Source organism: Octopus bimaculoides, chromosome 12 (assembly GCF_046866305.1).
Source record: "Octopus bimaculoides isolate indiv1 chromosome 12, ASM4686630v1, whole genome shotgun sequence".
In the NCBI taxonomy this organism is placed as follows: domain Eukaryota; kingdom Metazoa; phylum Mollusca; class Cephalopoda; order Octopoda; family Octopodidae; genus Octopus; species Octopus bimaculoides.
In genome coordinates this window covers 10962636-10985135 of record NC_142939.1, presented here as the reverse complement: position 1 = coordinate 10985135, position 22500 = coordinate 10962636, and the positions used below count along the sequence as shown (strand labels likewise).

The 22500-nt window shown below is 32.9% G+C and overlaps 1 protein-coding gene across 1 annotated transcript in view; it reads left to right on the top strand.

Moving 5' to 3' along the window:
- The window catches only part of LOC106872298 (neurotrimin), a 233675-nt gene that overhangs the window by 209664 nt on the left and 1511 nt on the right, over positions 1-22500 (top strand). The window lies entirely within an intron of this gene.

Below are 22500 nucleotides of genomic sequence, written 5' to 3'. Positions count from 1 at the left end.
GCAAGCAGATTTGTTAGACAGAAACTGAAAGAAGCCTATCATATATTCATGTATATATATATGTATATGTGAGTCTGTGTTTGTTCCCCCACCATCGCTTGACGACTGATGTTGGTGTGTTTATGTCTTGTAGCTTAGTGGTTTGGCAAAAGAGACCAATAGAATGAATACTAGCCTTAGAAAGATTAAGTCCTGAGATCGATTTCTTTGACTAAATGGGGTGCTCCAGCATGGCTGCAGTCAAATGACTGAAGCAAATAAAAAAATATATATATAGATAAAAAAAGAACACACAAGGAGTTTGAAGATTCATAACAACTGTTTCAGCAGTATCTTTATTGATTACTTTTTGATTACAACTATTACATCATGAAAATAATCTGCTCTCTTCAGGTGATTCCAAACAGAAGAGAAAACATTTCAAATCGATTCACTTTGACAAGCATCGGCAGAGCAAGTCAGTATATTTGAAGAGCCGTTGAAATTTAAAGGGCTGTTAGCAATATATATTAGGGTAGAGATCTGAGAGAATAAATTTCGTAGATCGCTATCGTAATTATTTATGTATTCAAAGAGGACTAAAGAAGCAGGCAAAGATGAAAAGAAGACAAAGAAAAAGAGAGAGATGAAGGATCGTGGGGTGAAAGAGGAGGGAATTTTCCTTACAAATTCAGCAGTGATAAGCAAAAGTTCAAGCTGGCACCAGAATTCCTGTGACCATTCAAGTGCTTACCACAATTAGTGCACACATTATCAAACAGACCCATATACACTCGTATGAGTTTGAAGAAAATATTATCTGATAGTCTTAGACACCCAAATATATACAACCCAAAGCCTAAATATACATATGCACACGTGTGTATATATATATATATATATATATATATATATACATACCTATTGCATACCTATATATATATATAGACAATGACACTCACATATAGACACATACATATACATGCATATATACAAGTATATGTACATATATATATATATATGCACATACACAATGCATACACATACTAAGCTCATATACTTATATATGTATACTCACATGCAAACAGTTACATACACACACACACACACATTCATACATAGATATACAAGCTTTTACTCAAAGCTGCAACACATATATAGCTACTATTTATATATGTCTACAAATCTAAGTACTAAAATTAGTATGTACCTACATAGAGACATACATAAATACATAATCATATACTCATACACACATCTATATACATACATGCACATATATACCTATGAATATATATATATATATATATATATATATATATATATATATATATAATCATCATCATCATCGTTTAACGTCTGCTTTCCATGCTAGCATGGGTTGGACGATTTCACTGAGGACTGGTGAACCAGATGGCTACACCAGGTTCCAATCTGATTTGGCAGAGTTTCTACAGCTGGATGCCCTTCCTAACGCCAAGCACCCACTACACTCTCGGAGTGGTTGGCATTAGGAAGGGCATCCAGCTGTAGAAACTCTGCCAAATCAGACTGGAGCCTGGTGTAGCCATCTGGCTCACCAGTCCTCAGTGAAATCGTCCAACCCATGCTAGCATGGAAAGCGAACGTTAAACGATGATGATGATGATGATGATGACACACACACACACATATATGCACAGTCCCTTTTACCATGATACTAAAAATGACAACAGTGATGTTCATGATGATGATGAAGCGGAGGAGGAGGATGAGAGGGGACGATGAAAGTTTTTTTCCATGATCAGGCAGTTTTGATGATGAATATTGATGTTGGTAATATTGTAGCTCTTACGACTGATGGCAATTGTTTTACTGACTCTGTCACAACCATTAGCAAAACACTGCCACCACCACCGCCGCCGCTGCTGCCACCGACCCCTCCCACCACCACCACCACCAAAACCATCCATCCCCCCCTTTCTCCTTGGTCTCTTTCTTCCTCTTCCTCACAACATTTGTATGCTAAACGCAACAGTTGTTTCAGTAAGAGGTTAAATTGATCTGTCTGTTTTCTGTGCCAAGTTACCCAGTATTACAACAGAAATACACCACCATCACCCCACCCCCACACACAGACCCTCCCCCAACCACCCACACACACATACACACGCACGCATTGCAATTTTTTTTTTTTTAGTTTAATGTAAACCCAAATCACTTTACTGTAAAATCAGAAACGAACTATTTCGTTGATAAAAAGAGGCACAGGTATAACTGTGTGGTAAGAAGCTTGCTCCCCAACCACATGGTTCTGGGTTCAGTCCCACTGCATGGCACCCTTTTTGCAAGTGTCTTCTACTGCAGCTTCAGGCTGACCAAAGCCTTGTGAGTGAATTTGGTTGACATAAACTGAAAGAAAAGGTGGCGAACTGGCAGAAACGTTAGCACACCGGGCGAAATACTTAGCGGTATTTCATCTGCCACTACGTTCTAAGTTCAAATTCCACCGAGGTCGACTTTGCCTTTCATCCTTCAGGGATCAATTAAATTAGTACCAGTTACACACTGGGGTCGATATAATCGACTTAATTCGTTTGTCTATCCTTGTTTGTCCCCTCTGTGTGTAGCCCCTTGTGGGCAGTAAAATATAAGAAACTGAAAGACGCCTGCCATACTCATGTGCATGTGTGTGTGTACACCAGCTGTATTTGGTGGCTTGTGGTGACAGTAATGATGATGGTGTTGGTGTAGGTGGTGACAGTAAGCAAGGTCTATTATACTTCAATGGACACCGCTTATTGTAGTGGTGCTGATGGTGGTGTTGGGAGTAATGGCAATGGCAGCAGTGCTTGGTGGTGGTGACTCTATCTTGGAATAGCCTAAGTCTGTCTGCTAAAGTAGTTCTACCAAATGGCGGTAGTGTTAGGAGTGTTGGATGTATTATACAATGGCAACTGAGATGTGTTTAGCACCAGGTCAGCTTTAATCATAAACAGATCTATCTTATCATGTACAGACAATCTGGCCATGAACATCCTGTCTTAGTTTCATTCGGACATAATGTTATCATCCAGTGTATTCTTCAGGGTTTTTTTTTTAAATAATTATTAAAGATAATTTGCAAAAATACAGTGTGATTAGATGGAGATTGCTGTGGAGTTTTTACCTGTAGCTCATCTACTCGAGGTATGTTGTCTTAAGATAGGAGGTTAGAAAAAGTTGCCACCCCGACAGACCCATAAGGAAAAATGGCACAGAGTTGTTGAACAATTGTTCAAATGATATAAAATTTCCTGTATTAAGTCAAAATGTTAAATTTATATCCATGGACTACAGTGATTGTTCTATTTTTTAAATAGTCTGAGAAAAGGGACAGCACCCATGTTCAATTGCAGGCCCTTTTGAACTAGTGAGCTTAATTCATTTGAAGTAAGCTGAATCTAGGTTGGAGAAATGCAGGTAAAAAGGGATCTCATAAGGCTTAGGAGATGAATGATTGGAAAATAGCTTTAAGTGTGAGGCCTAGACTCAGTTACCCTTTTACACTGCTAATTTTTAATTAAGTTGACTGTTAATTTGCTTTTTAAGTTCATTAGTTCTTCTCTGTATGTAAATTGGTTGGAAAAGAATCAGCATATATGTTAAAGATTCAAAGATAAAACTGAATGAGATGGCGTAAGGCCATCTTGTAAATTCTTTAATATTAGATAGCTTCCAGAATTCTGAATCCATGAATACAAAATGCAGGTCATTTGTCTTTAAACAGAACTCTTCTTCAGGAAACATATATTATTAAATACTCATTAACATTTAGAAATCATCTTATCTCATTATACTACATAAGTTATTCTATGCTTCTTGCAAGACAAGTTTATTAACATGACTAAAGTATTTTAAAAGTCAAACTCAGAATTCTTCCTAAATTACAACTATACAATATATGGCCTCTTATTTATACTGTTCATAAATATTTATACATTCATTGAAGTAATATCACAAATAAGACTAACACATAGATCAATAGTTTTCATAATTTGCCAGACTACAAATTCCAGTTAATTATATTTTTGCAAGTGAAAATAAATAACCCAAAAGAAGAATCGGTATTAAAAATAACAATTACATTTAAAAGATAATGTTGATTTATGTAATTAATTTTTATAATGTATAAGTGTTTTTGAAGAACTGGGTTTGCACTACATGTTTAATTCCCATGTTATTTCAACCCCAGTGTCGGCAGTTTATAGTTGTAGTCAATAGCCTTGTACAAGCAGCCATCATTCATGATCGAGTTTGGCCTTGTATGTATTACCAAGCTGATTGTTTTAGGTTCTTATGTGGTCATGAGCAGATTCAGACATTTTGTCCCTGTCATCCTTGACCCAGATGGATAAGCAGGATGTTATAGGTGGAGGAAAAAAGGGCTGCACTAGTAACTGATGGGTAGTCAATTGTAGATGAGTAACTTAGAATAATTTGTTAAGAAGTACTTTGCTCATTTTAACTAGTCATGGAATTGAACCCACAACTTTGGAAATCGTGAGCCAAATACTGCTTAATAGTTTAGATAAGGTGAGACTATGATAGATTAACACACTTTAAACATGGGCCATTCAGTGGTAATTCAACAAACCATTAAATTTATAGGATGTTTTCATGATTTATATATAATAAATGTGTAGAAAGAGAGCTGAGATGTTAGCAAGCAGATTGAAGTTATGCTATTTACTTTGATCTCTTCAGTACCAAGTTCCAACCCAGGCCAGATCAATGTATCAATTACCAGTGAAAGTAGAAAACTAACAATATATTTAATCAACTACATTCCCAGCCAAATCCATGGTGACACTGATTCCATGAAAGAATGTAAGAAACTCGTATAGTGTGCATGTGTACACACCAGCACACACAGACACACATATGTTCGCACACACATATATGCATAGATGAATTTCATACAGTCGTAACAAAAGTTCAAGAGAAATGGTAAAAGCATCAGTTTTGCTGGTCTAAGAAGGCTCCAAAGGCCATAGGTAGTCTCTTCCCCCTCCACAGCCAGCAGATAAACGAATGAGGAGAAATTAAGATGCAGTGGAATTGATACATTTGTGAAACACTGGAGTTGATGTAATCGCCTTATCCCTCCCCACAAATTTCAGGCCTTGTGCTTTTAGTAGAAAGGATTATTATTGTTAAGTTGATGAGTCAGCAGAATCACCATCTTAGCAGAGTCAGCAGGCAAACAAAAAATGGTTTGATGGCATTTTGTCTGTCTTTACATTCTGAGTTCAAATCCTGTCGAGATCAACTTTGCCTTTCATCATTTCAGGGTCAATAAAATAAATACCAGTTAAGTATTGGGGATCAATCTAACCAACTTACCCCTTACTTTGAAATTGCTGGCCTTGGGCCAAAAATTGAAACCATTATTAACCTTGTTATAATGTCAAGGATTGATAGAATTGGGTATTTGTTCTGGCATTTTCTGTTCTGAGTTCAAAACTTACCCAAGTCAACTTTACTTTTTATCCTTCTGAGATTATTAGAATAAAATACCACTTTCAGTTATATTTCTATTCACACAGACTTAAAAAATTTTAGACAACCCTTTGGGAGGATTTTCTACAGATAAACGCAACTAATCAAAGATTGTGTTTTTCTTTTTGTTTGTTTTTTCACCATACTCTATTGAAAATACAAGACTAGCATTTCTATAAAAATAGCTGATAGATGTTGGCTTCCCGTCTGTTCAGTTGCATCCTGCTGTTCTCTTTAATGGCTACAATTTTTATTTTCTATTTTTCTATTTTCTTTTTAAGAAGCACCATCCAAGATTCTTGCTTTCTGTGCCATTAATATTAAATATCAGGTTATTTAGTTTCTGCATATTAGCATTTAATTAAAATTGTCCTAAATATGAACTGAATCAAAATATTCCTCCTCACACATACCCCCTCCACACACACATACATACAAATACTATTTTTTTCATTTTACATATATTGTAAAAAAAATTACTCAGATATTTTGCATTTTTCATTTCACTTTTGGATATTATTATTTCTTTTATTCTGTTTTATTTATTTATCTATATATTTATTTATTTATATTTCTCTTTGCATCATTTAATTTTTAGCTTTAGGAACAAAATCTGCAAGTCGGAGAGAAGTAGAAAAAAGTCAGGCAAGGAATAAAAATGAATCTTTCCAACTGTTTACTGAACACTTGTAAAAATGATGTATTTAAAATAGGAACTTTATTGATATCTTTTAATAAAAAATCTAAGAAAAGTAAATAAAATACCGAAAAAAAAAACTTCATCCTCAAAATATTAGTGACTGAGTAATTGGTTTGTTGATGTGAAAGACATTAATTTTTTCAAAAAGAAAGAAGAATCAAAAGTAAAGACAGAAATCATTGCTCTGTTATTGACATTTTAGCAAATTAGAAGAGAATTATGTTATTTTAATTTAAAACAGCTTGAAAACACATTGAATTTAGAGTCATAGGGGTATACTTTACTACTCTTTAAAGAAAGAAAAGAAAATTTGCTTTGGTAATAAGCACTTGTTTATACATCCTTTGAATTTCTTTAATGATAAATATAATTATATCAGTTATTATTTTAATAGCTCTTATATCTTATGCCTGAATTACTTTCTGTTCATTTCACAGTATAATGAGAGATTGTTTCACAAATGAAGGTCCCTCCTTACTATACAAATCATCATTTTTATTCTAGAAGAGTGATTTCCAGGCCATTGATGCATTACAGCGATATTCCATAAAGCTAGCCTATATGTGTTGCAATTTTCTTTTTTTATAAAGTATATTCGTAAATTTACCTAATTCAGTATTTCAGAGGAAAAACTAAAACCGACCATTATTTAACTTCAGGTTCAGACAAATATGTTGCAGGAAAATATTATACCTGTGCTTCTGGGATTAAAACGATGTGTAATCCAGTTCTAAAAAGTTCCACAAGCAATCAACAAAATATATTATTATTTATATAGGATAATATTAGAAAAACAACAGCAATAATAATACTTTCAACTATAGGCACAAAACCTGGAATCTGCGAGAAGGGAGCTAGTTGGTTATATTAATTCTGGTGTTCAGCTGGTCCTTATTTTGTCTCATTATTTTGAACTCAGTACATAAAGCTGGAAGAAATGTTGCTAAGCACTTTGGCAATTCTGCCAGCTCTTTATCCATAACTCTTCATCATTGTTTATTTATCTATTTATTCATTTGTCCCATAAAGATTAAATTCAGTCCCTGTGGGATATGAAAGCAGAATATAGGAATATATAACGAAATACTATTAGTTGTTTTTTTTTTTCTTTCTTTTAGTGTAACTCACTTCTGCTTAAATTATTCCACCATCCTTACTAGATAAAATATTCAAACATCATATACGCTTCCTAATATCCTCCTGTCATAAATTTACAACAATATTTAAGTTTTTATCAAAAATATATAGATATCACTTCTGAATTTATTTGCAGTTGACATAAAAAAAATATGAAAAACATATCAGTGAATATATGTAAATATTTATGCAGTACTTTTATTTTATTACCTTTATTCGAATAGTAGCTAACTAGCATTTATTGATTAATTTTATTTTAACAAACAAAATAAACAAAAGTTAAATAAATTAAAATTTATATCCATCAGCTATCATTTCTTCTGAAAGAATCAACTAAAATGAAAAACAAGAATTGCCTAGAGGAAATATCTGGTAGTTATAAAACTAACTGCCATAAATTTTTCACTGTATTCTAATGATTGTTGTTGTTGTTACTACTACTACTGCTACTACTACTACTACTACTACTACTACTACTACTACTGCTACTACTACCACTACTACTACTACTACTACTATTTTTCCTATTTCCATATCAGTATTCCTGACTTGAGATTTCCTCACATTTCATTTCAAAGAAAATTAACAGAATGAAATTATTTTAATATTTTTAAGCCAAATTCCAAAAACTTCACAAAACTGAAATTATATTATTTTGCTGTCATATATGAGACAACTAGTTAATATATTCTATACAGATTGGTGTGTTATTTTTAGAAAGTCAAAAGAAAAAGAAACAATTAAAAACAAACAAAACTACGTTTTAATATGTATATATATGTGTGTGTGTGTATTCACATATATATACACACACATATGTATACACACATATACTCATACATAGTTTATCTGTCTTGAATACTTGCACAAGAATAAGCTCATCTTTATAAGTATAATGTCTTTATTAACCCATCATATTCTGTTACCGTCATAACAGATTTTTTCTTTTAATAGAAAATAAATAATTCAAATATGATTTTGTAAAAATTAGCCAAATGACTTATGTGCATCATTTGAATAAATCTCCAAGTTTATTACTGGTATTCATTTGAACTTAGAATCTAGATTAATAAAACTAAATATAGCAAGTTCATTAGTCCTTTGCCCATTTTATCTTATATTCTGTTACTCTAATTATTGTAATTATTGTTTATTAACATAGATGCAAAAACCAGAATTTTTGTGGGAATGGTTGGCCAACTGGATCAGCTCCAACAAATACATGACTGTTTTTTTAGTTTGTTTTTTTAGCACTAAACAATAAATTTCATGTGCAAAAAGTTGTTGGTTGAATCAACATGGCTGCATCAATGATGGATCCCCTGTCAGGTTCAGCAATGATTGTTCAATTACTCAATCAACTGAATTTCTTGCTTATTGACTTAACATAGGAGTGGTCGAGTATTCCACAAAGTGCACTGTCGGTGAGGAGGTCCAATGTTTGAATATAGAAGGCATCTGTTTCTTTTGGTCATTTTTCCGACCAAAATGTTCTTCAACAAGAATCTGACCATTCCCATGAAACTCACTGTTTGTCAGGCCATTGTTTTATCCATTTTTTTTACATAATGTACAAAACTGGGTGGTTTACTGCAGGTACCTGAAGATTCTTGAATTCTTTCACATCAGATGTCTCCAATGCATCTTGGGTGTCTTATAGGAAGACAGGATTTCACACTGAACCATCTTGGAAATGCTGTAACTCCTTCAGCATTGAATCTTTAATTATCAGCATCACCTTCCTTGCACTGGTCATCACATCAGGACACCCTCACCTCTCTTGTCTCCTCCATATTATCCTGGGAACTGACTGAAGTTCAATGATCCATTGGAGGACAGAGGAAGAGATACAAGAATCAAGTTGCTGCCACCCTGCAAAGATGCAACGATCTTCCTATGGATCTGGAAATTCTTGCTGCAGATCAAAGCAAATGGTGGACCATCTGCCATGAAGCTATTGAAACTGTCATGACAAGGTTGCCTAATGAGCAACCGACAGGATACTCATTTACAACCATCATATGATGGTTGTAAACACATATGTACACTTGCATACATATATATATATACACTTATGCTCTCACACATACACTCATATATGTGTGTGTGTGTGTACACATGATGAGCTTCTTTCAGTTTCCCTCTTCCAAGTCCACTCATAAGGCCTTGGTTGACTTGGGGTATTATAGTCTAAGATACTTGCCCAAGGTGGCATGTGATTTCTTCTATTATATTACATTACTAGTATTTATTGCTTAAGAGAAGAATGGCAGAGTCAAAAATGCATTAAAAGTTGTAATGCTGGTAGTTCAATGTTCTGTTGTTTTCCTTAATTCATAATGGTAAATTGTAGGGAATACTCAACGTTCTTTTGAATATCTACCATTGTTAAGAGACCAAGCAAATTATTGAGAAAATTCAACATTATAATAGATAGAGCTGTTGCTGAACTAAATAAACCAGGTTGAAATTTTTCCAGATTGACACAATTTATACGAAAATTAATCATTATCTGGGTTAAAAAAAAGAAACACCAACTTTATATTTCAATACTTGATATTTATTATCAAACATATTTTTATGCTACCAGATAAACATTATAATCCCACAACCCACTCTTCTAATAGTAACAGAAAATTTAATCTCCATATTTAGAAGTGATTGAGAGTAACATTTTAGATTTCCAATGTTATTTGATCCACAATAAAGAAGTATTGGATTTCTTTCTTATTAGCTGTATAAATTCCATTCAATAGTCACACAAAGTTTTCATCATTATGGTAAAGTTTTCTGTGAAGTTTTCCTATGAAACATTCTGTATGTATGTAACAATATCTTTGCTATGTTAAAGGCGAGAAAGGATTCTCAGTTTCAGCAAATAGCTTCAAAATAAACATCAAATTCTATTGCCTCTGAAATTTCCAAAAATACAAAGAGAAAATTTCAATAGACTTTTGTCAGTTGAAATCATCAATAGAAATAGAAAGAGAAGTTCATTGAATAAAAATTCTGTGATAGAATTCTTCAGTGTGGCAGTTGTAAATGTGCTATACAATTATAGAAATAAATTTACAAGGCTACTGAGGGAAGTATAGGAGAATATTTATAATAAAAGCTGAAACAAACATTTATATATAGATGTATATATATGTGACTGACTGTGTATATACAATGTGAGTAGACATGCATATATATATAAAAATATGCATGTCTGTATCTATGTATACATACACACACATATGCATATAAGCAATATAAGTGCATATATATATATATATATATATATATATATATATGTATGTATGTATGTATAAATGTGTGTGTATGTATACTTACATATACTTAGATAGATGAATGAAAATTGATATTACTCTTCTCTGCTTTGTACATATAGATTCCCTTTATATTGATAGCTAAATGTACTGGAGTTTTAAATAAGTTTTCTTCAATAATTCTTTCAGCATTCTGCAAGCCTACTTTTATACCATAATATATGTGGATGTGTATATATATGTGAGTATACGAATGAGATATGTGAAGCTATCTAAAAAGATAAAGAATTTCTGCAAGTCTTTGTATTCTTCAAATGAATGGGTTTAAATCATGTGTATATCTCATGTGATATATGTGCATGTATGTGTGTCCACATGTGTGTGTGTGTGTGTAAGAATATGTTCATAATTATATAGGCACAAATATGGGTGACTGGATTTAAGTGCACTTTTTTGGAGTGATTAAGAAGTTCATTATGAAACCTATTTTATTTTATTGGAAGGCACTGCCAAGATGGTAAGAAACCAGCAGTAAAACAGGAGCTCCTAGGTTTGATCCCCGTATGTGGTACCTTGAGATATTTTCTCTAAACATTTACACATATATATATTTATACATACATATATATATATATATATATATATATATATGTGTGTGTATACATATGTATATGTGCATATATTATACATATATATACTTGTATACATATATATATATATATACATTGATAGATAGATGGATGGATAGATAGATAAATAGATAGATATTTCGTTTTGGGATTTGGTTTGCAAGATTCTTTATGTGAGTTTGTGTGTTGAAACATATTCTGTTGTGTCTGGGGAGAGTCATTCTCTTTTAGTGCCTTATTGTTTAACACACACACTGGTAAAATTGCAACTTATTTTTTTTCTGAAATTTTCGTTGTCTTGCAACCTTTCCAATAGTTTTAACTCAAAACTATATATACATATATACACATACATATATATATATGTATGTATGCATATATATATATATATATATATATATATATATATATATATATATATATATATATATATATATATATATATACATATATATATATATACACACATATATATACATACACATGTGTTTACATATATAACATGTGTGAATGTATATATATCATTATCATCAACATCCTTTAGCGTCCGTTTTCTATGCTGGCATGAGTAAGACGGTTTGCCTGGAATTGGTAAGCTGGTGAGTTGCACCAGGCTCCAATTTATGCTGGCTCAGTTTCTATGGCTGGATGCCCTCCCTAATGGTAACCACTCTACAGACTGTACTGGGTGCTTCTTATGTGTCACCAACACTAGTGCTTTCTATGTGCTGCTGGCACAGGTGCCTCTCACATGTCACCGGTATGGGTGCCTCTCGTGTGTCACTGGCCACAACTGCAATCTCACTTATGAATGCACATGTATGTGTTTGTATGCATTTATATCCATCCATCTATCCATCTATCCACCACACACACACATACATGCTTCAAATATATAAGTCTATGAATATACATATACTGTGTTTATTCATATATATATATAATATGCCTTGAAATGCATAAAACACATTGACATTTCTATCATTTTGTGATGTGTAGAAAAAGAAATGCCAACTCAAATTTTACATAACACTGAAAAATTTTACACATTTTCAAAACAACAGCAAATTCAAAAATTGTACCACTTTTAAAGTCAGCCTTTGAAAAAGTTAAACCAAAAATGAAGGATAAAAATGACATAATTGCAGATTGTAAGCATTTTCATTTTACTTCCCATTAAATACTTTCATTTTCAATTACCTTCTCTCTCTCAATAGGAATCTATATAGTGTCGGTTCATTATAATAATTGCAGTATTTTAGAAACAGAAGAATTTATTTGAATGAGTTAATGTTCACATTTCGATAATGACAGAATTTATGTATTATCCTTATTTATCATTTGTTATTTTAATCTTTAGATTAAAGTTAAATTTTTGATAATGAAAGTATCATATTCTGGCCTTTGATGGCAATAATTCCAGGAGACCTAAGTTTGCCGGCTATGGCAAAATATTTAAAATATTATCACTATCATAGAAAATTTGACAATGTTCTTTTATATAAATGTATTATCACTTATTGCCTCCTCCTCTATGACCCACTGCTATTTTCCTTACATACCCCCAAACTAAACCTCACCATTGCCCATGCTTCTATCCATGTTCACCATTTACTGCTTTCAGTTCACTCCTCACCTAAACCATCTTTCACTCTCCTCCCACAGGGGGCTACACACAGAGGAGACAAATAAGGACAGACCAGTGCGTAACTGGTACTTATTTAAGCGACTCCGAAAGGATGAAAGGCAAAGTCAACCTCGGCGGAATTCGAACTCAGAACGTAGCAGCAGACAAAATACCATTAAGCATTTAGCACGGCTCGTTAATGTTTCTGCCAGCTCACCACCTTACTCTCCTTTCTCCTTACTCTCTTGTGAACCTACATACCTCAATTTTCTACCCTTATTCTATCTTTATACACCTTTATTTTTAAGGTATGCACTGCCACCTTATTTTTACCATGCCATCTCTCTTTCCACCTGGGGTATCCATATTTTTTCTACAGTAAAACACATGTTCTTGTCCCCCTTTCCTACATCAGCCTCTCTAAATCTGGCACAAAGCCACCTTCTGCAATACTGCACCCCTACACTCTCAAGGGATTTTTACTTGTGAATTCTTTGGTGATCTCACTAGAGCTGGGGGTCATGAAAAGGCACACAGTACCCTCTGTAGAGTGGTTGGTATTAAGAAGGACATCCAGCTATAGAAACGATACCAAAGTAGACATTGGTGCATGAGGCAATCCTCCAATATGACTGACCCTAAGGTGGTGAGCTGGCAGAAACGTTAGCATGCCAGGCAAAATGCTTAGCGGGATTTCACCTGTCTTTACGTTCTGTGTTCAAATTCCACCAAGGTCGACTTTACCTTTCATTCTTTCAGGGTCAATAAATTAAATACCAGTTGTGTACTGCAGTCGATCTAATCGACTGGCCCCCTCCCCCAAAATTTCGGGCCTTGTACCTAGAGTAGAAAAGAATATCCCTGACCCTGTCAAACCATCCAGCCTGTGCCAGCAGGGAAGGTGGATGTTAAATGATGCCATCAATGATGATGATGGTGTTATAGTGCTTTAACTCTGTTATACATCAATCAGTTTGGACAGCAAATATAACTTGCTTAGACACTAGCCCAAGGTGCCATACCATAGGATTGAACTTGATATCATGTGGTTGAGAAGCAAACTGCTTGACTGCGCAGACATACCTATATATATTTGTGTGTGTGTGTGTGCATGTGTATGCATTATATTAATATATAATATAAAAACAACATATATATATATATATATATATATATATATATATATATATATGAAGCTATTCACATATTGTATCATATTATATATAGTATATAAATATGTGTGTGTATGCATAATCAAGTGCGTCTATATATACATTGGATGGTAAAAATCTCAAACTGTAGGTGCATAACAGTGCACAACAGTGCACAATAAGATTCATAGAAATTTTCATATAAGTATTAAGCAAATCAACAGGATATATTCATGAATGTTATTTAAAAGCATTTCATTTCGAAAATCATAATCTAATTCATATAAGAATATACTAGTGTCTCTCTCCCTAACATACATACATATATACGAGCGTGTGTGTATATATATACATTCACAAACAGATACACAGGGACAGACCATGTCAAATAACTAATGGATGTCTGTTGGTCATGATGCAAATCTTGGTATTGGCAACATGAAAAAATAGCAATGAAAAGTCACTATGTTCAACTGAGTATTATTACAATTAAATGTCAGGTCTATACCATTTGATGCTCTTTTAAGAATAATCTTTTAAAAGTCAATTGTATTTAGTATTTTATTAGTTCCATTGATCTTTACTATTAGACAAACTATAGAATTTTTTTTATTTTGGTTATTTATCTACTTATTTTTGATCGCTTTTCCATGCAGTATTTCATTGATTCAAATCATAGTAAAAAAAAAAAAATAATAATGAAATCGAATGAAAGCTGCTTTTGTTACCAAATTCAACAATCTTTAATTTAGTAAAATGTCTTAACGTTTTACGGAATTAAACAAAAATGTAATAAAAATTGTTGATGTTCCTAATCTTATTTTCTTCATCTTGAAAATATCTTCACTCGATTATCACTAACATTTCAACAGTACACAATTACTTACAATAAAAGATCAATCAAGCATTATCTTTTTAATGATTCTGAAGTTTTATAGGCTTTTTTTTAAATAGATGGATAAAAGTTGGAAGATTATTATTGGAATGTTATGCAAGGTGTTGTTTCTCGTAGTTTTCTATACTTTATATTGATTTCTTACGTGGGTTACAAGGTCTCTCACATTTATAAAATGAGCATGTGATGGGGCATTCATGCATTTCTCAAAGACATTAGCAACTCATCTTATTAGAATGACCTCTTTCATTAATACAAGGATGCAAATTTTTAAGGGATAAATATAAATGATCATTATTTTGAGGAGAGAGATTGGTTGATTACACTGGCTCCAGTCCAAATTCTTGAGCGATGGTTATTTCATTGAACCCAGAAAAACAGAAGAGAAAGTGGCATAAGTGAAATTTGAACTCAGAATATTAAAAACCAAAACAAAAACTGCAAGTCATATTGTTTAGTGCTTTCATAACTCAACTAATCTATCACTTCAAACAGTAGCAGAAGGTTTGGGGTTTTTAGTAGGAGGGTAGAAGATCTAAATGGCATATTAAATACGAACTTAGTATATCCCTGGTACCTGTTTTCATATAAGTGTTGCCATAGTCAAACAATTACTCTATTATTAAAGTTTAACAAACCTCACATCTCAAATCAGACTTTGAAAAGACAAAGTTTTGGTCATATCTTAATATTCATCAATATCTTCAGTTCTGCCTAAGGCATAAATATCTTTTAATAAACAAAAATGAAAAACATCTCTTTTGATAAAAAAAAAAAAAAACCCATAAAAGGAACCATGGAATAATTTGAAGTTTTAGATTTGGTCTTATGTATGCAGTTCCATAGCAAGAGGGGCTGGTCGTTTGTAACTAGATGCTTGTTTGTAACTATGTTGTGAATTCCAGACAAGGAGACACAAGCATTTTCGTACACATACATAAACATGAAAGACACAGTTTCTACCAACCAAAATCCACTAACAAAGCTGTGGTTGGCCAAAGGCTGTAGTAGAAGACACTTGCCCAAGATGCTGCACAGTGGGACTGAACCTGAGACAGCATGGGTGGGAAACAAACTTCTTAATTGCATAGCTATGCCTACAGGATTTCAATCGAAATTAAAGGGTAGAAAAATTAGGAAATAGTAGCTTTTGATGCTATTTTATCTAAGTGAGAACTGAGTTCTTGTGAATAGCTTGATTTTACTTCAAGTTAATGGGAGATTACGTTTCTAAACGATGAGAAGACTTATAACTTTTCAAAAGATTTGATACTTGCATATCTATCTATCTATCTATCTATCTATATATATATATATATATATATATATATATATATATATATATATATATGTATATATATATATATATATATATATATACGACGGGCTTCTTTCAGTTTCTCTCTACCAAATCCACTCACAAGGCTTTGGTTGTCCTGAGGCCATAATAGAGGACACTCGCCCAATGTGCTATGCAATGGGAATGAACCCAGAACCATGTGGTTGGTAAGCTAGCTACTTACCACACAGTCACTCCTGCGTCTATATATACGGTACTTAATTTATCGACCCTGAAAGGTAAAGTTGACCTTGGTGGAATTTGAATTCAGAACGTAAAGATAGACGAAATACTGCTAAGCATTTCTCCCAGCATGTTAACGTTTCTACCAGCTCGCTGCCTTCTTGTAAAATATTGTGTTGTATTGTATTTCAGACTCAGTAAAACTTTCTGAACTTCTAATGAAATATTATATATAAAAGAAGTTGTTGATAAGGACTGCAGTTTTTTTTCTTAAATCATTCTCAATAAGGTAACAAGTAACTAGCATTAAACTATTTAGTTTGTTATGGGTTATAAAGTAAAAGGGGGAAAAAAATAATAAAATCTAAAGATATGCTATCCTAAAAAAAATTATAAAATTATCAACACAGGATTAAAAAGAATTTAAAGTTCTATTTATCAGGAAAACACTAAGAAAAAAGTTTCATGAAATATATATATGAAGAGCATAACCACCAGAGTAGAAACCCTTCTCACAAGATGGGACAACAGCAGTGAAAAGACAAGAATTAGCAGAAAGATGATACGTTAGATTAGTAGACTTTAAAGAGAAAAAGAGAATAAAGTTCAGAGGGAAAATGGTTATGGAAGTATATATAGAATGAAGATAAAGAAGAAATGGAGTTTATCTGCCAAAATAAAACCAATGATGTCAGAAACTCACCTTTGAGCTCAGTTGAGGAGAGACAGATAACAAGGAGCTCAATAGAGAGAAATAACATTCGTAGCAGCAGATCTTTAGAAAATGTTAGACTTAAAAGACAAGGTAGATTTTTCTACAAGTATGAGGCCACATCAAAAAAGGGCATGGGACATTTCAGCACAGCTGTTTTTGGCACTGACTAGCTGGCATCACTGATTCAATGCTGATTTACTTGACATCAGGCATTTTAATGTTTTTCTCATTTTCATACTTTTTATTTTCTGCTCCCCTCTCTCTCCTTTCCTTTTCTGTCCCTTCCTCCCCTCTTGTGTCAACGCCCACAGGCAAAGAAGTAGGATCTCCCAAGACATATAAATAGAGGTAGTCTGGCCATAGTAGGAGTGTTGAGTAGCAGTCGAGTAGCAGTTGTGTAGCGGTTGAGTAGAGATCATCCAAAGGTGCTAGATAGCAGTAGCTTGAGACATAACACCCTCTGTATTTATGTGTATGTGAAGAAGACAAACGCTGAAGTCAGTTGTGTTCAATTAATAAGTTGTAATGTCTCTTTCTCTCTCCCTTTTTTTCTCACTCAATGTGTCTGTATATGTATATTTCTGCATTGACGTACATGGGTGCATGTACAAATGTGTGTGTATATATGTTTACCTCCAGTACCTAAAAAGTACAGTTACAGAACAGGCATAATGTCATCCAGTTTGTTGTACAATTTGCCAGAGTCCAAACAATTGCATCCACTCATTTCATTCCAGCATGAAGAGTCTTTCGTTACATTAGGTCCTTAGCATCATATGAATGGTTTTAGTCTACTCTTTTGCTCTTTTACTTGTTTCAAGTCATTTGACTGTGGCCATGCTGGAGCACCGCCTTTAGTCGAGCAAACCGACCCTCGGACTTTTTCTTTGTAAGCCCAGTACTTATTCTATCGGTCTCTTTTGCTGAACCAGGGACGTAAACACACCAGCATCGGTTGTCAAGTGATGTTGAGGGAAACAGACACAGACACACAAACACACACACACACACACACACACACACACACACACATATATATATATATATATATACATATACATATACATATATACATATACATATATACAACGTGCTTCTTTCAGTTTCCATCTACCAAATCCACTCACAAGGCTTTGGTCGGCCCGAGGCTATAGTAGAAGACACTTGCCCAAGGTGCCACGCAGTGGGACTGAACCCGGAACCATGTGGTTGGTAGGCAAGCTACTTACCACACAGCCACTCCTGCACCTATGTTCATAGCCACTCCACTCCTACGTTCACAATAATCTTTCATTTGCTTAAGAATCTAGTTTCGAATCTTCTGACCATGCTTTCCTTTATTTTCCCTTGGCCCTCTTATATTCTTTTAATCCTTTTTATTTCTTTTATTTCACTCAGTTCTCTTAAAATTGCGCTCTCAGTGATATTAAATATGACCAAATTAGATAATTAAATTCTAATCTACCTCAATAATTACACTGAACTTTAATTTCAGTAGTCACTAAAATATTTAATCCTAATATTCCTACAAATATTCTCTTGCCTCAGAAAATAATAATAAAACATTTAACGGTGATAAAGAAACTAAAATCAATATTTACACTATTAGCTCTTTCAGACACTAAACACATAATTCTTTAAATACAAAACTTACAGTTTCTAGGGAAAAGCATTTTATACAATGCATCATATTCCTCCCTACCCATTTATTATTATTATTATTATTATTATTCAGTAGTTTTATTTTTATAACGTGCTTTCACTTCACTACCGAGCGCAGCTCTGTGTGCCTTGGGTATGTGCTGTGGTTTGCTGTGATGCTCTTATGGTTACTGTATTAAAAGTGTTTTGCGTAGGATGTGTGCAGTGCCCTATTATTATCATTATTATTATTATTGTTATTATTATTATTATTTTTATTATTAATATCATTATGTTTATTTTTATTATTATTATTATTATTATTATTATTATTATTATTAATATATTTATTATTATGATTATTATATTTATTTTTATTAATATTATTATTATTATTTTAATATTTTTATCATCATCATCATCATCATTATTATTATTTTCCTCTAGTTTTATGTTCTGAGTTCAAATCTCAACATGATTCACAATGCCTTTCATTTTTTCAGGCTTGACGAATAAGTTCCTCCTAAGCATTGGGGGCTGATGTAACCCACTAGCCCCTTCCCTCAAAATTTTCAGGCCATTCGCCTAAACAAGCTTATTGTTGTTGTTGTTGTTTGAAGACCATTCATTCAGCATTCTGTTGTTGCTCTGTAAGTATTAGGCTGCTGGAAAGGAAGCTGTGTTTACAACTTTAGACATCTAGCACCATTCTCATAGTTCTCGCTGTGCCAAGCAAACAGGCAAATCTATACTATCAGAAACTTCATCTTGATATGCAGCATCTTCAACCAACCGACCATTTAAACTTCTTGCATCTATTCCTACGGCTTTTTCTTTACAATTGGGATAATGATAACCATATGGAAATTCCAAATTCTCAGAAGTTCTTGGTATTTTTCTATTTTCTCATGTTCAGTGTCTACCAAGCAATATCGATTAAGCTGTGCACTTGTTTCTCACTTAGAATATATTAAATTTTTAAAGTTTTTTTTTTTCTTCTTCTTATCAGTTTTAATCTAAAGAATCAAGGCATTAAAACCAAAACTAAGTTTTGTAACGTGTAAATGTACATAGCAGGTGTTATTGTCAAGAATGTGGCTGAAGAAAATCCAAACTTTCAACAATGCTCATTGTAATAGAATAAGGAGTTAAGCTGGTTGTTTATTGTTTTGCTTTAGCAGCCTTCTTAGTTTTGCATCTTTTGCTTGGAGGCAGTCCTTAAACATTTCCATAAAACTGAACTTTAACTGTTCCAAAACAAGGTACAGTCCCACTGTGTGGCACATTAGGAAAATGTCTTCTGTTACAGTGCTGAACTACGTTGATAAATTTGATAGAGAGAAAATAAAAACAACACAGTCGTGTGTATGTGTGGTTGTGCATGCACGCATGTGTTTGCCTCTGTGTGTGTGTGTGTGTGTGTGTGTGTGTGTGTGTGTGTATCGTTACAATCTATGCTGAGCTTTATTTGGAAACAATGATATTACTGCTTGTGGCTGGGCTGTAATTCTTGATGATTTTGGTGTTTCCTGTCAAAACATCATCTGCAAGCTCTGTACTTCCACATTCTTCTGGAATAGAAAAAAAAAAAAAGAAATCGTGTACTGGAAGAAAGAATCATATACTTGGTTGCAGGAATAGCATATAACCATAAAAAGAAAATAAAGCCTCACTTCCTTCTTGTCTAAGATATGCAAGCAGGCAAAAACAGTCATCATGATACAAACAAATGAATAATCAAACGACTTCCTTAGTCTTCTAATAGAGAATGCTCTAAGTATCATTCATTCCATCGTCTTTCTCTCTCAGACTAATGCATACCAATCTCTCTTGAACAGACAGAAAGCCATGTTTTGTAGGGGAATAGAATATTGTTTATGGAATCACATCCAGTGTATTGCCAGTACTTTGGTGCATCAATAACAAAGGAATATAAAAAAAAAATTATCCTGGTGGGAATTGAACTTAGAAAAAAGATAACCAAAGCTAAAACATATTGTATGACAAGCAGTCTAGTAATTTTTTTCTGCTCACTCAATGCTCTAAGACTAATGAATAATTATTTTTAAAACAATAAAGAGTGAAATTTAGAGAATTCTTTGTTTAACTTGACGACGTCAAAGAAATGAAAAACATCAACATACCATTGTTAAATACTCATACAGTTTCACCATATTTTTTTAAAACTTTCAACTGATCTAATTACTTGGTGTTCATTACAGTTGGAAATAATTGATTTTCATATCCAACTGAAATTTTTATTTATGTTTTTATCTTTTTCATTTCCTAGTTTTAATAAATTACTTCAGAATTTTGCTGTTAATATTATATTCTCTCTGTCTCTATCTCTATCTAAGTCTGTCTGTCTGTCTGTCTCTCTCTCTTTCTATCTCTCTCTCCTGTCACTTTCTTCTCCAATCTCTCTCCATTCATATATATGCATACATCTATATACACAGATGTATGTACATATATGCAATATATGTATGTACATGTACATATATATCTAAATATGTATACATATATATATATATTTAGACATATTTCATAAGCATCTGAATCAGCCCTATGCAGCTTATAGTTTCATTTGCTTGTGGAACAAACCAAACTCTCCAGGCATCTAAAAGATGAGTAAAAGGATACGAGACTGCATCATTTCCCTTAATTATTCTCTAGATACCTGATGAGATAGGTTTGCTCCATAAGTGCATGAAATTCTAACTAACATGCAACTGAGTCAAACTGTTATTAAATAATATATGCAACTCCTGCCGAATGTGCTGCATTCCACTTTCGTCTGTCCACTCATTTGTATTTCTATATATGTAATGTAGATAAACTTACGCAAGTATATTACCTTGATTGTAGAAGTTTTATCTATACATAGTCAAATTGTAAATAATGAAAGCAAATTAACTATATTGTATGATTTTTATCTGTGGATGGTGTGTTTTTGCGTGTGTGCCATTCTTGTGTTGGCACCCTGTGATTTTCTAGTTCAATGACTCATTTCTTCGAATGTTATCCTCTTATTACATCAAATTCGTGTATGTATATATATATATATATATATATAATTTTAGGGAAAAGAACCAAGTTTCATGAACTCATCGATGAAAATCCACTGTCACATATAGAAAAATTAATAAGTAAAAGCACAATAAATAAGTATAATATAATACAAAGTTAATATCATAAGATCTAATATTATTATTATTATTATTATTATTATTATTATTATTATTATATATATATACACGTGTGTGTGTATGTCATGTATTGTTTGTTTTATGTAACTGCTCCTAAGATTTGTTTTACAAGCTAATGAATTAAAATAAAATGCTGGATGAGGTTTTTTTCATAATTAACACTTTTAGATCACCAAAAGATGATTTTTTTTCCATTTGTGTAACACAGGTAGAAATCACATATCAGTCTTCTCAAGGCTTTTATTCTGGTATAGTGAGGGGCTCATAAGTTAAAAACTACTTCCAATTAACAATATCTGTAAAAATGGTGAGTTGGCTGATTCATTAAAACATCAGACTAAATGCTTTGCAGTATTTAGTTATGGTTCTTTATTTTCTGAGTTCAAATCCTGCCAAGGTCAACTTTGTATTTCAACCTTTTAAGATAGTATAAATAAAGTTCTACATAAGTATCAGAGTTGATTACATCAACCGATTAGCATTGAAGTTGTTGTTACCAACTA